General features: G+C 40.6%; 1 pseudogene; it reads right to left on the bottom strand.

Moving 5' to 3' along the window:
- Positions 1–7,455: 7,455 nt before the first annotated feature.
- On the bottom strand, positions 7,456–8,935 carry LOC126587626 (uncharacterized; annotated as a pseudogene).
- Positions 8,936–12,335: the final 3,400 nt, after the last annotated feature.

Raw genomic sequence — 12,335 nt, forward strand, 5'->3', positions numbered from 1 at the left:
CATCGTTCTTCGAATCAATCGAAGAGGCGCTCGCTTTCTCAAAAGCTGGGCTGCTCAGAGACCACGAGGGCCGATCTCAGAAATCGAAGAGGCACCTACTTTTCTAGCCTTGTCAGCACCTGTCACACGCACACTCAACTTTGCAGAAATTATGGGCATTCTGTCGAAGACTTCTGGTGAAGTAGAAAGCACATGAATCTTACTGTTCAATCACCCACTTCCCACACGCAACAATAGCTCATGGGTACCACAGATAACTTTGCCAAAGTTCTCTGCCAAAGTTGAGCACGTGAAGCTTGCAGCTCCCACTACATCGCTCTGACCAAGAAAGGTAAAAGAATAGCAAAGAAACAACACTAACAAAGTTTAGACACATAAATTTTGAAGGTCTAGCTACCATATTATTACCCACAAGGGTAAAGGAACAGTACCACTGCTGGATAATTGGAAACTCCCTGTGTGTCAACCTCTGTGCTTCGTGGCAAGGTAGACTAGCAAACATGCCCAACCTTTACTCACATTCGAGAAAACACTCCCAACAAGATTGCTTGCTCCAAAATCGAAGAGGCACCGTCCTCCGAATCTCGAGAGCCAGACTCCCAACATGACTACTTTCTCAAAATCGAAGAGAGGGTAAAGGAACAGTACCATTGCTGGATAATTGGAAAGTCCCTGTGTATCAACCTTTGTGCTTCGTGGCAAGGTAGACTAGCAAACATGCCCAACCTTTACTCACATTCGAGACAACACTCCCAGCAAGATTACTTGCTCCAAAATCGAAGAGGCACCGCCCTCCGAATCTCGAGAGCCAGACTCCCAACATGATTACTTCCTCAAAAATCGAAGAGACACTGCTCTCCGAATCTCGAGAGCCAGACCCCCAGCATGATTGCTTTCTCAAAAATCGAAGAGGCATCGTTCTCCGAATCTCGAGAGCCAGATACCACAGACCACTTTTTCAAAGTGCTCTGACAGAGTTAAAACATGTGAAACTGACAGCTCCCACTACCGTGCTATGACCAAGCAGGGTAAAGGAATAGCATTACTACTTGTTAGGGAGACTCCTATATATGTCAACCTCCATCCCCAACGGACAGGCAGACCTGCAAAAATGCTCAACCCTTCATCATATCTGAGAGGGCACTCCCAACGAAGCCTTTCGAAATATTCAGCTTTCTTTCCCCCCGATAATACCTCTGCAAACAAGCTATACTAGAGCAAGAATATCTCATATCATCAGGGTTAAAAGCAAGAGTATCCCATATCATGCTTTTTCCCTGTCTTTTCCTTTGGCCTTGTTTTTACCTGCAAGACAAGGAGAAAGAGAGCAATCAGTCAGCACTTGGAATCAAGCTTCCAGCCAAGAACTGACTGCCTGGAACCCCTTACCTGATTACTTACCTGGCATTGCTCTCGAGTACTCATCTTCAACATCTTATGTTTCCAGGGAAGATTCTGCATCTGCTTGAGGAACAGATAGGGCAAGTGCGAAGGATACAAGGAAGCATGTGGAGACAAGCGTAACAGCACACGTGCCGATACATCCATTACTCTGTCAAAAGCAAAAGTATCCCATATCAGCAGGGTGGAACGTACTCTAGATTTGATGGACTTGTTTTGACCCTCAAATTCTTCAGTCGGCCTTATACTCTGGAGGAAACCAGAAAACCCTCCAGCTCAGTTCAAGAATAAGCCTGTGGAAAGTTACTTCTTCAAAAGCAAAAGTATCTCATATCATCTCTTCTCATTTTTCTTCTCTTTATCCTTCATGCTGCTGCAAGATGGGGAGAAGGTGAACAATCAGTCGGAGCTCTGATTGCTTACCTTGTCTGTCACCTCTTTCAGCAGACCCCCTAGCTCGGCGACTTGAGGGACTCCTACTACATGGTTTGTATCGCGCTTGACCAAGCCTGAAACTACAAGTAAGCTTCAAGTGAAATTGATACATTACCTTGTGCATCTCCACCAGTTAAAGATACCACCCCTGGATGGAGGAAGAGTACTTCCAGAGAAGATGCCACATCTACCTATGAGACAGATAAGGCAAGTCAAGACGACTCCACACTCCGATACTTAGAAGTTTCGTGATTACGAGATCATTCTCCCACAATATTTCTTAATGTCATTTGTACTAAATCATTCACTTGTACTCACTAAAGGAGAGCTTGAACCTATGTACTTGTGTAAACCCTTCACAATTAATAAGAACTCTTCTATTCCGTGGACGTAGCCAATATGGGTGAACCACGTACATCTTGTGTTTGCTTTCCTATCTCTATCCATTTATATACTTATCCACACTAATGACCGGAGCAATCTAGCGAAGATCACAAAAAGCGACCGTTTTCGCTACCTAGGATCTATCTTGCAAGAGAACGGAGAATTAGATGGAGATCTCAACCATAGAATACGAGCTGGATGGATGAAGTGTTAGAATGCATCCGGCGTGTTGTGTGACCGTCGTAGGCCACTGAAGCTCAAGGGAAAATTTTATAGGACGGCAATAAGGCCAGCGATGTTGTATGGCACAGAATGTTGGGCGGTGAAGCATCAACACGTACACAAAATGGGTGTAGCGGAGATGAGGATGCTTCGTGGGATGTGTGGGCACACGAGAAAGGATAAGATTGGGAATGAGGATATCCGAGGTAAAGTAGGAGTAGCCGAAATTGTAGGAAAGATGAGAGAAAATCGGCTCCGGTGATTTGGACATGTGCAAAGAAGGCCGAATGACGCTCCGGTTCGAAGATGTGACTACGGGACAGAGGTTCAGGGCCGAAGGGGTAGAGGAAGACCTAGGAAAACTTTGGAAGAGACTCTAAGAAAAGACTTAGAGTACTTGGATCTAACGGAGGACATGACACAAAACCGAGCGCAATGGCGTTCTAGGATTCATATAGCCGACCCCACTTAGTGGGAAAAGGCTTTGTTGTTGTTGTTGTTGTTGTTGTTGTTTATTCTTTTGGAAAGAAGAAAGAATCACAAAGTTGTTGAGATTAATTCACTTAGATGTTAGTGGCACTTGTCCACAACATAATACTACTCATGTTGGATGACATTCACCGAAGATCACTCTCGGTTGGACTATAGTTTATTTTGAATAAACACAAGTCTGAATACTTTGCAAAATGTTTCAAAGAATTCAAGAAATGTAAGTAGATGAGTAAGACATCTAAAGTATTTACCTCCTTAGATTTGATCCAAGGAAAGGTAACACTTTAGATGAGTTTCCTTGAAAGATATCAAGGAAAATAGCATCATAAGATAATGAATTTCTCCATTAAGAGAAGAACGAATTCGAATAAGATTTAGTTCGTTGGTTGTTATCTATTACCCATATATAGGATATATACTTCTAAGACAATATGATTGTCAATTAGAAGATCTTCCAATATTTTCATGACTCCATAAGATGTAGTTGGAAAGAAAGACAAATCTTAAAACATGTTAAGATTTGGGGAATTCGAATAAGATTTAGTTCGTTGGTTGTTATCTATTACCCATATATAGGATATATATACTTCTAAGACAATATGATTGTCAATTAGAAGATCTTCCAATATTTTCATGACTCCATAAGATGTAGTTGGAAAGAAAGACAAATCTTAAAACATGTTAAGATTTGGGGTTGTGTGCTTATAAGCAATATTTGTTTGATAACAATCTTGTAGGATATCCTTAAATTAACTTTTGGATATCGCTTCTATAAACCAACTAACAAATGTTGTTTTGTTGGGTAGTTCATTGTAATCCTACAATGTGATTTGCCTAAGAGCAAATGAACGAGAGATAGAACTCAAAGAATGGGTTCTTTGAGAGACAAGATAGTAATCAACAAATATAACAACCTAGTTCCCATACCACAAGCTTCAAGGTAGTCAAGAAGGATTTATAAACCGTCTCAGTTGAATGGTTTGAACTTTATGACTATGTCATAGAGTTACACCTCTTAATTCGAAAGAAATAAGAATGAAAATCCTTATGACTACATTGAGTGTATATACAATATATACTCAAGGAAATGGTAAAGTACCATTTAACCCGAAATAATGAAACCTTCATAAGCTAATTGGTAGCTTAAGGTGACTACAATCAAAGAGAATGGTTGACTTTGAAGGAACCATTTTTGACGTAGTCTTAGTTTCAATTAATTCGAAGATTGCTAGCTACAACTAAATGGTGATTCAATGTTTGCACATGATATGGGTTTTTCGAAACCATTATTAAGATAGTCTTGATAATATATGTCTAAAAACTATGAATCACAAGACATGTAAGTTGTAGAGATCCATCCATCATGGATCTTAGCAAGCTAGTGGGAGCTATAAGCGTCTTATGAGAGAAAGGTCAAATCGTTTGATTTCTCATAAAGATGTAAATGAATCTTTTGTTTACTAGGTTTACAAAAGATTAGTGGGAGTTAATCATATTCCTAAATTTGTGTATATATATATATATATATATATATATATATATATATATATAAATATATATGTGATATATATGAATGTATATATGATATATTAATTTTGGAAATGAAAAGAATATTTCTTCGTTAAAGTTATGACTTTAAACATTATATGAAGATAGAATGTATATGGGAGACATAGTCTATATACATGGGACGGAAATCTATATTGATAGATTTCAAGATATAATTTGATTATATCAATCCCTAATAATAGACAAAAGATGCTAGGAAGTTTCTCATATGATGATAAACTTCAATTAGAAGGATGACTCTAGTGTGACTAGCAAGTTGCCCTTCTCAAAGGGAACGTGCCCTTTTGACTCCCAAAGAAATAATGCGTAAATAGAATCCTTTATGCATACGCATAAAGGTGATTTATGTATTTCATATTGTATGAAAAACATTGATATGAGTTGTACCTAGAACGGTACAAGACGATATCAGTGCAAGCCCAGGATCAGAACCATGGCAACTGTCAAGTGAGTCCTTAAGTATTTAAGAAATACTAAAGGATAAATTCCTCAAAGATCGAGGAAGAATTAGAGTAACGTAATGGAAGCGTAAATGTATTAGATTATGAATCTAATCCATCATTGGATGTTTCTTCATTATGAATGAAGAGATAAACGGATATCTCTTTGTTATGACTAAAGAGATATTTGGATGGAAACATTAAAGTAATGACTTTAGTGTGTTCCATTATGAATGCAAAATATATTGCCATATAGAAGTTTACAACAATGTTGTTTGGATGGGAAAGTTCATTTATGAACTCTCTATTCGGTTCTAACCAGAAAGTGTATGACACTAATGGGGCAATAGCTCAAGCCAGGGAATCAAGGTCTCATCAAGGTCCGAACTCATATGAGAGACTGAACCACATGATTGAGAATCATGTATAATGGTGACGTCGTTATTCTCAAGATTGCTTCTATGGATAACATATAGATATCCATTGCCTAGGCCTACTACTCAGCCATTTTTGAAATGACTACAGAAGAGGTATCATCACTGATGAACAAGCTAATTGGCTCTAGTGCAAGTGGGAGATTGTTGGAAATGTGCCCTAAAACCAATCATATGATGATACTTTACGGACATTTCACATGTTAAACTAATCTAGTTTAATATAAAGGGCAAAGATTATTGTTTGAGCCGTCTCATATAAATGTTATATGCTTAAACGATAAAGTCCAAGGAATATGTGATTGGGAGAATGCAATCTAATGAAGTTAGATTCAAGAGACCATTCTTTCGTAGACACATCCTAAATGTTCCTGATCATAGGATTGTCAATTGGGCATTGACAGTCCGTCAAGATCGGTACGTGCTATGTCTTCTCTCAGGGAGAGTGACTAGTCTCAAGTCATTGGTGTGTGTGACATCAAGACAAGTACGTAGGTGCTCAGTAGAGAATGAGTTCACTGAACGCGATCAACGAAGAGTTCTCATACTCATGTCACATGAGAACTCATGGTTGGGATAATGCAAAGTAGTCATTTAACCTGAGGCATCACAGTTGTCTTGTGGTTAAGTCCTTGATCTTTGATTATGTCAAACGTCATTCCATTGGAGTGTCCATGGCATCGTTGGGGTTAAGCCACTTAGCCATGGAGGCAAGTGAATGCGCAACAAGGGATCTCTAACCTTCAAACCGTTGGGGGAGAATACTCTATGATATGATTTAGAATCTCTGGCCAGAGTATGAATGAGATTTAGGAATGCGTTCCAAATCACATTCAAGGTAATCATATAAGCACACGAATCACATTGGATAGTAGACATGAATAAATAAACTATCAAACCAAACAATGTGGTCAAGAGTATTGTATTAGAGAAAGACCGTATTGCATTTGTAATCCCAAACTGAATAGGTTTTCTCTACCTCTTCTGATTAGCTTGGGTAACCATGATATGCTGCAAGGTGTCACTCATGGTTTGTGGAAGCCCTAAACGTGTGTAATCACTAAAGGGAGAATTGAAAGTAAGTTTCAATTCACAATCGATGTAAAATGGTTTTAATCGCCCATTGCCTCGCTAAAAGGAACCTAATGGATCGCACACTGTGTAAGGTGGAGATTGAAGAAACAATGGAGATGAGTAAGAATGATTAAATGGTTTAATCATTTATTTATGGCAAGGATTAATTAATATGTTAATTAATCAAACGAATAAGTTCGTTAAAGACCTCGGGATAGTTTTGGACCTTAAGGCCCAATGGGCTTCGAACGTCAAGCCCATTAACTTAAGTTGTATGACAACTTAATGAATAATGATTCACAAAGGCCCAATTAGTCCAAAATATCCTAATGGCCGGCCATATTGTTTAGGGTAGTGAACTTGGACTTATTTACAAGTTTGCCACTCAAATGAATAAAGGTATAAATATGACTTTATAGCCAAAATTCATTAAGGGTTTGTTTTGGAGAAAATTGGTGAGAACTTGTCTCTCCATTTCTCTCTAAAGAGGCCGGCCACCTTAGGGGGTGCATCTTGCAATCCCACTACTCCAAGGTCACTCATTTCTTCTCCAATCTCTCCTTGGTGAAGAGAGTTAGAGGTTCTCAATTTTGGGAACTTGGAGAAAGCTATTCTTCCATCCAAATCCATAGATTTAATATGCAAGGAATGAAGGCCCTCTCTCTGGGTGATTAGCCTTTGCTTATGCAAAGAGGAATCTACAAAGGTACAATTTCAACTCACTTTGTTTTGAGTTGAGTTTTGGTTCAACAATCTACTAGGCTTTGAATTTCATGGTTAATGTTTTGTTTTTTAAGTGCATGCAAGCATGATTCCGCCTTTAATTGTTAATTGCATGCTTATAGATGTTGCTTAAATGAACATGTTTTCACAAAATATTCCTTCACTCAATGTTGGCTGGCTCAAGTGGTCTCTTTAAAGATTTTCCAATCAAGTGCTGCCCCTTTGTTTTGTTTCGTGGCTTTTTTTTTCAGAAAAAAGAAAAGAAAATAGGTATGGGGTCATGCACTTGACAGTTGCCTCATTGAATTCCATAATATTTCATGACGTAGTGGCCAGCCTTGCAGATGGCCAAGGACACGGCAAGGGACGTAGCAATTTGTATCAGAGGATGCTTGTTTGCAGCCTCAGAGTCTGCATCATTTGCAATGTCATCACCAGATACTGGAGGCTTAGGAGGTACTATAGAAGCTAACGTAAACAAGCTAAAATTGACGGAGAGACCCCAAGAACATCAAATATAGCAACATAATTGATAGCTCCACCGATATGTCTGCCTGTTAGTGCAGCTGCTATTTTCCAATCTGCCCTGTACAGAAGCAACGGAACAGCCAGCGGGAACAGGAACTCCAACACAATCGAATACACCGGCGAATTTGAAGAAATGATTTCCAAATTGCTGGCTGCAAGTCCGATCAATGTGCTCATTAACGCCCCACTCAATGCGCTCCCAATCTTCGTGTTATTCTCCGACCAGATACCGAAAGCTTCTGTGGCGAAGAGAACCATCCAGATGCCCCGTTGGTTATGAGCAGAGATGAGAGGGGTGTTCACATGGAGTTGGAAACCGACCTTGGAAGTCACAGATCGGTCTCGCTTGGGAGGATTCGGAGGAGAGAGAAAGCTCTGATTTGTGCCGATTACGATAGCGCCCGGGGAGAAGGCACGCACACTCAGGCTCAAGTTTTAGTGGGAATGGAAATGTGACAGTTGGAGCGTCAGCAACGGGGGACGAGAGGCAAGTGAAACAATGGGTTTTCTGGGAGTGATGGGGAGATTGGACCGGTCATCTGGCCCGGATTGGTTTCTGAGTTGAGCCATTTGCTGGGGATTTCAAGGTGGGAGGGCCGGCCTCTGGAAGTGACAGCCATGGCTGATGGCTCTTTCTCTTCAAATGGTTTTGTATTTCGTGCTTATGGTGGAGAACTTCATAGTTGATTTCCTCCAAGACATCATCAGCATCATTGGCTACGTCTTTAAGTTTCTGCACCCATGACGCCACTGCCTCATCACGCAGATCTTGTGGTTTCTCAGCAGCTTCACACGTGATATCTTGAATCTTGGTTAATGTTTGATGCAGGCTTTTCAGTTTTTCTTCAAGTTCCTAAGAATGGACAAGCGGTTCATTGGAAAGTGAAGCCGCATTTGCAAGTATTCCCTCAGCAGTGCAACTAGATATCTTTGCCATATCCATCATTCCGTACACAGATCACAAAACAAAGAGCAGATTAAAACCAAAACACAGCGCTCCCACAAAGAAAATGGGGAACTGGGACCGGTCATCCGGCCCGGACTGGTTTCCAAGTTGCCCCATTTGCTGGGCATTTGGAGGTGGGAGGGCCGGCCTCTGGAAGTGACAGCAATGGCTAATGGCTCTGTAGAAACAAAGAGTTTGGAGTCAGAGAAAATAACTGTTTGGCTACCGAGAAAATTGTGTAGGGGGAATGCGGGAAAATGACTGCTGATGAGGTCAGTGATGAGATGAAAAAATGGATCTGGGTATCTTTTCTGGGTTTTTGTGATTTTGCAGATTTTTGCAGATTCACGGTGGAGGTGAAAAAATGAAAGAGAACCGAGATAGTTTTTTGTGTCGATTCCCATAGACGGCGCCAAATGTTGATGCACAAAATCGGAGGTCTTGGAACAACGTAAATCTGACCGTGAATCTGCAAGTAAAGTAAATAACGCAAGATGTATCGTGGTTCACCCCAAGGTTTGGGCTACGTACATACTGATTGTATTGTATTTCTCTAAGAAGTGGGGGAGAGAGCCTTTGTAATATGATAGGGGATGTGAGAGGGTTTCAGGCCTAATAGTTGGCCTCTCCTTATTGTGAGGGTGATGAGTCCTTTTATAGAATAAGGACTCCTCACTTATTACATATTTCCCAATTCCTTTATCACATAATTACATTTAAGTCCCCCGAGTATTTATACGAGGTCTAAATACGAGGCCCTAAATATGGTATAAATAGGGGATAAGAAGGATAGGCACCATATGTTATCTTGAGAAGGCATGGCTGCCTCTTCACCAAAGTTCAAGTCAAAACGACGGTCGGATGGGCCAGACATTATCAGAAATGATGAAGGATAAATGAGGTGCAATAAATCTCTGAAGTAAGGGGAAAATTCCTACAAGCAATAACTCTCTGAATGTACTTCTTGCACACAATTGGTGCCCTTATAAAAGAAAGGGCAACAGGGCCGTTGGTTCAAAAATCGAAGAGGCACCACTCTTCGGATTCCGAAGAGGCACCACTTTCCACACGCAACATCAATTCATCGAGTACCACAGATAACTTTGCCAAAGATCTCTGACAAAGTTTAGACATATAAAATTTGAAGGTCCAGCTACCCTACTATTACCCACAAGGGTAAAGGAACAACACCACTGCTTGATAACTAGAAAGTCCTAATGTGTGTCAACCTCCGTGCTCCGTGGCAAGGCAGACTGGCAAAAATGCCCAACCTTTACTCACATTCGAGAAAACACTCCCAACAAGATTGCTTGCTCAAAAATCGAAGAGGCACCGCCCTCCGAATCTCGAGAGCCAGACTCCCAACAAGATTACTTTCTCAAAAATCGAAGAGACACTGCTCTCCGAATCTCAAGAGTTAGACTCCCAACATGATTGCTTTCTCAAAAATTGAAAAAGCACCATTCTCCGAATCTCGAGAGCCAGACTCCCAACATGATTACATGCTCAAAAATCGAAGAATTACCACCTCCGAATCTCGAGAGCCAGACTCCCAACAAGATTACTTTCTAAAAAATCAAAGAGACACTGCTCTCCGAATCTCAAGAGTCAGACTCCCAATAAGATTGTTTTCTCAAAAATCGAAGAGGCACTGTTCTCTAAATCTCAGGAGCCAGATCCCCGACAAGATTACTTATTCGAAAACCGAAGAGGCACCGCTCTTCGAACTTCGAGAGCCAGATTTCCTCGGATAAAGCTTGTCTGCAATCTTCACACGCAACATCAGCTTTCCAGATACCACATACCACTTTTTCAAAATGCTCTGACAAAGTTCAAACACGTGAAGCTTGCAGCTCCCACTCCATTACTATGACCAAGAAGGGTAAAGGAATAACACTACTACTTGTTGTTAGGGATACTCCTATATATGTCGACTTTCATCCTCCACAGCCAGACATATCTGCAAATAAAAAAAAAATGCTTAACTTTTCTTCACATCCGAGAGAGCACTCTCAGCAGAGTCTCTTGAAATACTCAGCTTCTTTTCATCCCGATAATACCTCTGCAAACAAGCCACACTAGAGCAAGAGTATCTCATATCATCAAGGTTAAAAGCAAGAGTATCCCATATCATGCTTTTTCCATGTCTTTTCCTTTGGCCTTGTTCTTACCTGCAAGATAAGGAGAAAGAGAGCAATCAGTCAACACTTGGAATCAAGCTTCCAGTTAGGAATTGACTGCCTGGAACCCCTTGCCTGATTACTTGCCTGGCATTGCTCTCGAGTACTCATCTTCAACATCTTATGCTTTCAGAGAAGATACCACATCTGCCTAAGGAACAGATAGGGCAAGTGAGAAGAATACAAGGAAGTATGTAGAGACAAGCGTAACAGAACACGTGCCGATACATCCACTACTTTGTCAACAACAAAAGTATCCCATATCGTCAGGGGCGAATGTACTCTAAATTTGATGGACTTGTTTTGACCCTCAAATTCTTGAGTCGGCCTTATACTCTGGAAGAAACCAGAAAACCCTCTAGCCCAGTTCAAGAATAAGCCTGTGGAAAGTTACTTCTTCAAAAGCAAAAGTATCTCATATCATCTCTTCTCCATTTGCTTCTCCTTATCCTTGTTGCTGTTTACGACACAAGGAGAAGGAGAACAATCAACCGGAAGCCGAAGTCGAACCTCCGATCCAGGTTGCTTGCTTGGAAGTCTGATTGCTTACCTTGTTTGTTACCTCATTCGACAAATCTCCTAACTCGGCGACTTGGGGGACTCCTACTATAGGGTTTGTATCACACTTGACCAAGCACGAAACTACAAGTAAGCTTCAAGTGAAATTGATACATTACCTTGTGCATCTTCATCGGTTAAAGATACCACCCCTGGATGGAGGAAAAGTACTTCCAGAGAAGATGCCACATCTACATATGAGAAAAATAAGGCAAGTGAAAATGATACCACACTTCGATACTTAGAAGTTTCATGATTACTCAATAGCTTGGATCTTGCAAGTCCCCAACCGAGGAGCTTCCCTCACTCGGGAACTTAGGGGAACACTGTTTGTACCATACTTGACCAATCCTGAAACTACTGAGCACCGGTCAACATTATACCGTCAAGGACCCAGAAGAGTTTCCCTCCAACCAGAAGGCCAATCACAGCGCGACACGTGTCGACATCAGAAGCTAATCATAGCGCGACACGTGTCAACATCAGATGCCAATCACAAGACGACACGTGTCAATGTTAGAATGAAACTAGAAACTCTCTTCTATAAATAGAGATCATTATCTCACAATATTTCCTAATGTCATTTGTACTAAATCATTCACTAGTACTCACTAAAGGAGAGCTTGAACCTATGTACTTGTGTAAACCCTTCACAATTAATGAGAACTCATCTACTCCGTGGACGTAGTCAATCTGGGTGAACCACGTACATCTTGTGTTTGCTTCCCTGTCCCCATCCATTTACTTACTTATCCACACTAGTGACCGGAGCAATCTAGCGAAGGTCACAAACTTAACACTTTCTGTTGTATCAAAGTTCTCGCTGATTTTGTACATCAACAAAAACAATTCAGCTCTTAAGGCATTTAGCAAATTCTATTTTTGTTAAATATCATTTGCTAATTTAAGTGGCAATTTTATTATTACTTAAAAGTTTGCTAATAGTTAA

This window comes from Malus sylvestris, chromosome 10 (assembly GCF_916048215.2).
Source record: "Malus sylvestris chromosome 10, drMalSylv7.2, whole genome shotgun sequence".
In the NCBI taxonomy this organism is placed as follows: Eukaryota; Viridiplantae; Streptophyta; class Magnoliopsida; order Rosales; family Rosaceae; genus Malus; species Malus sylvestris.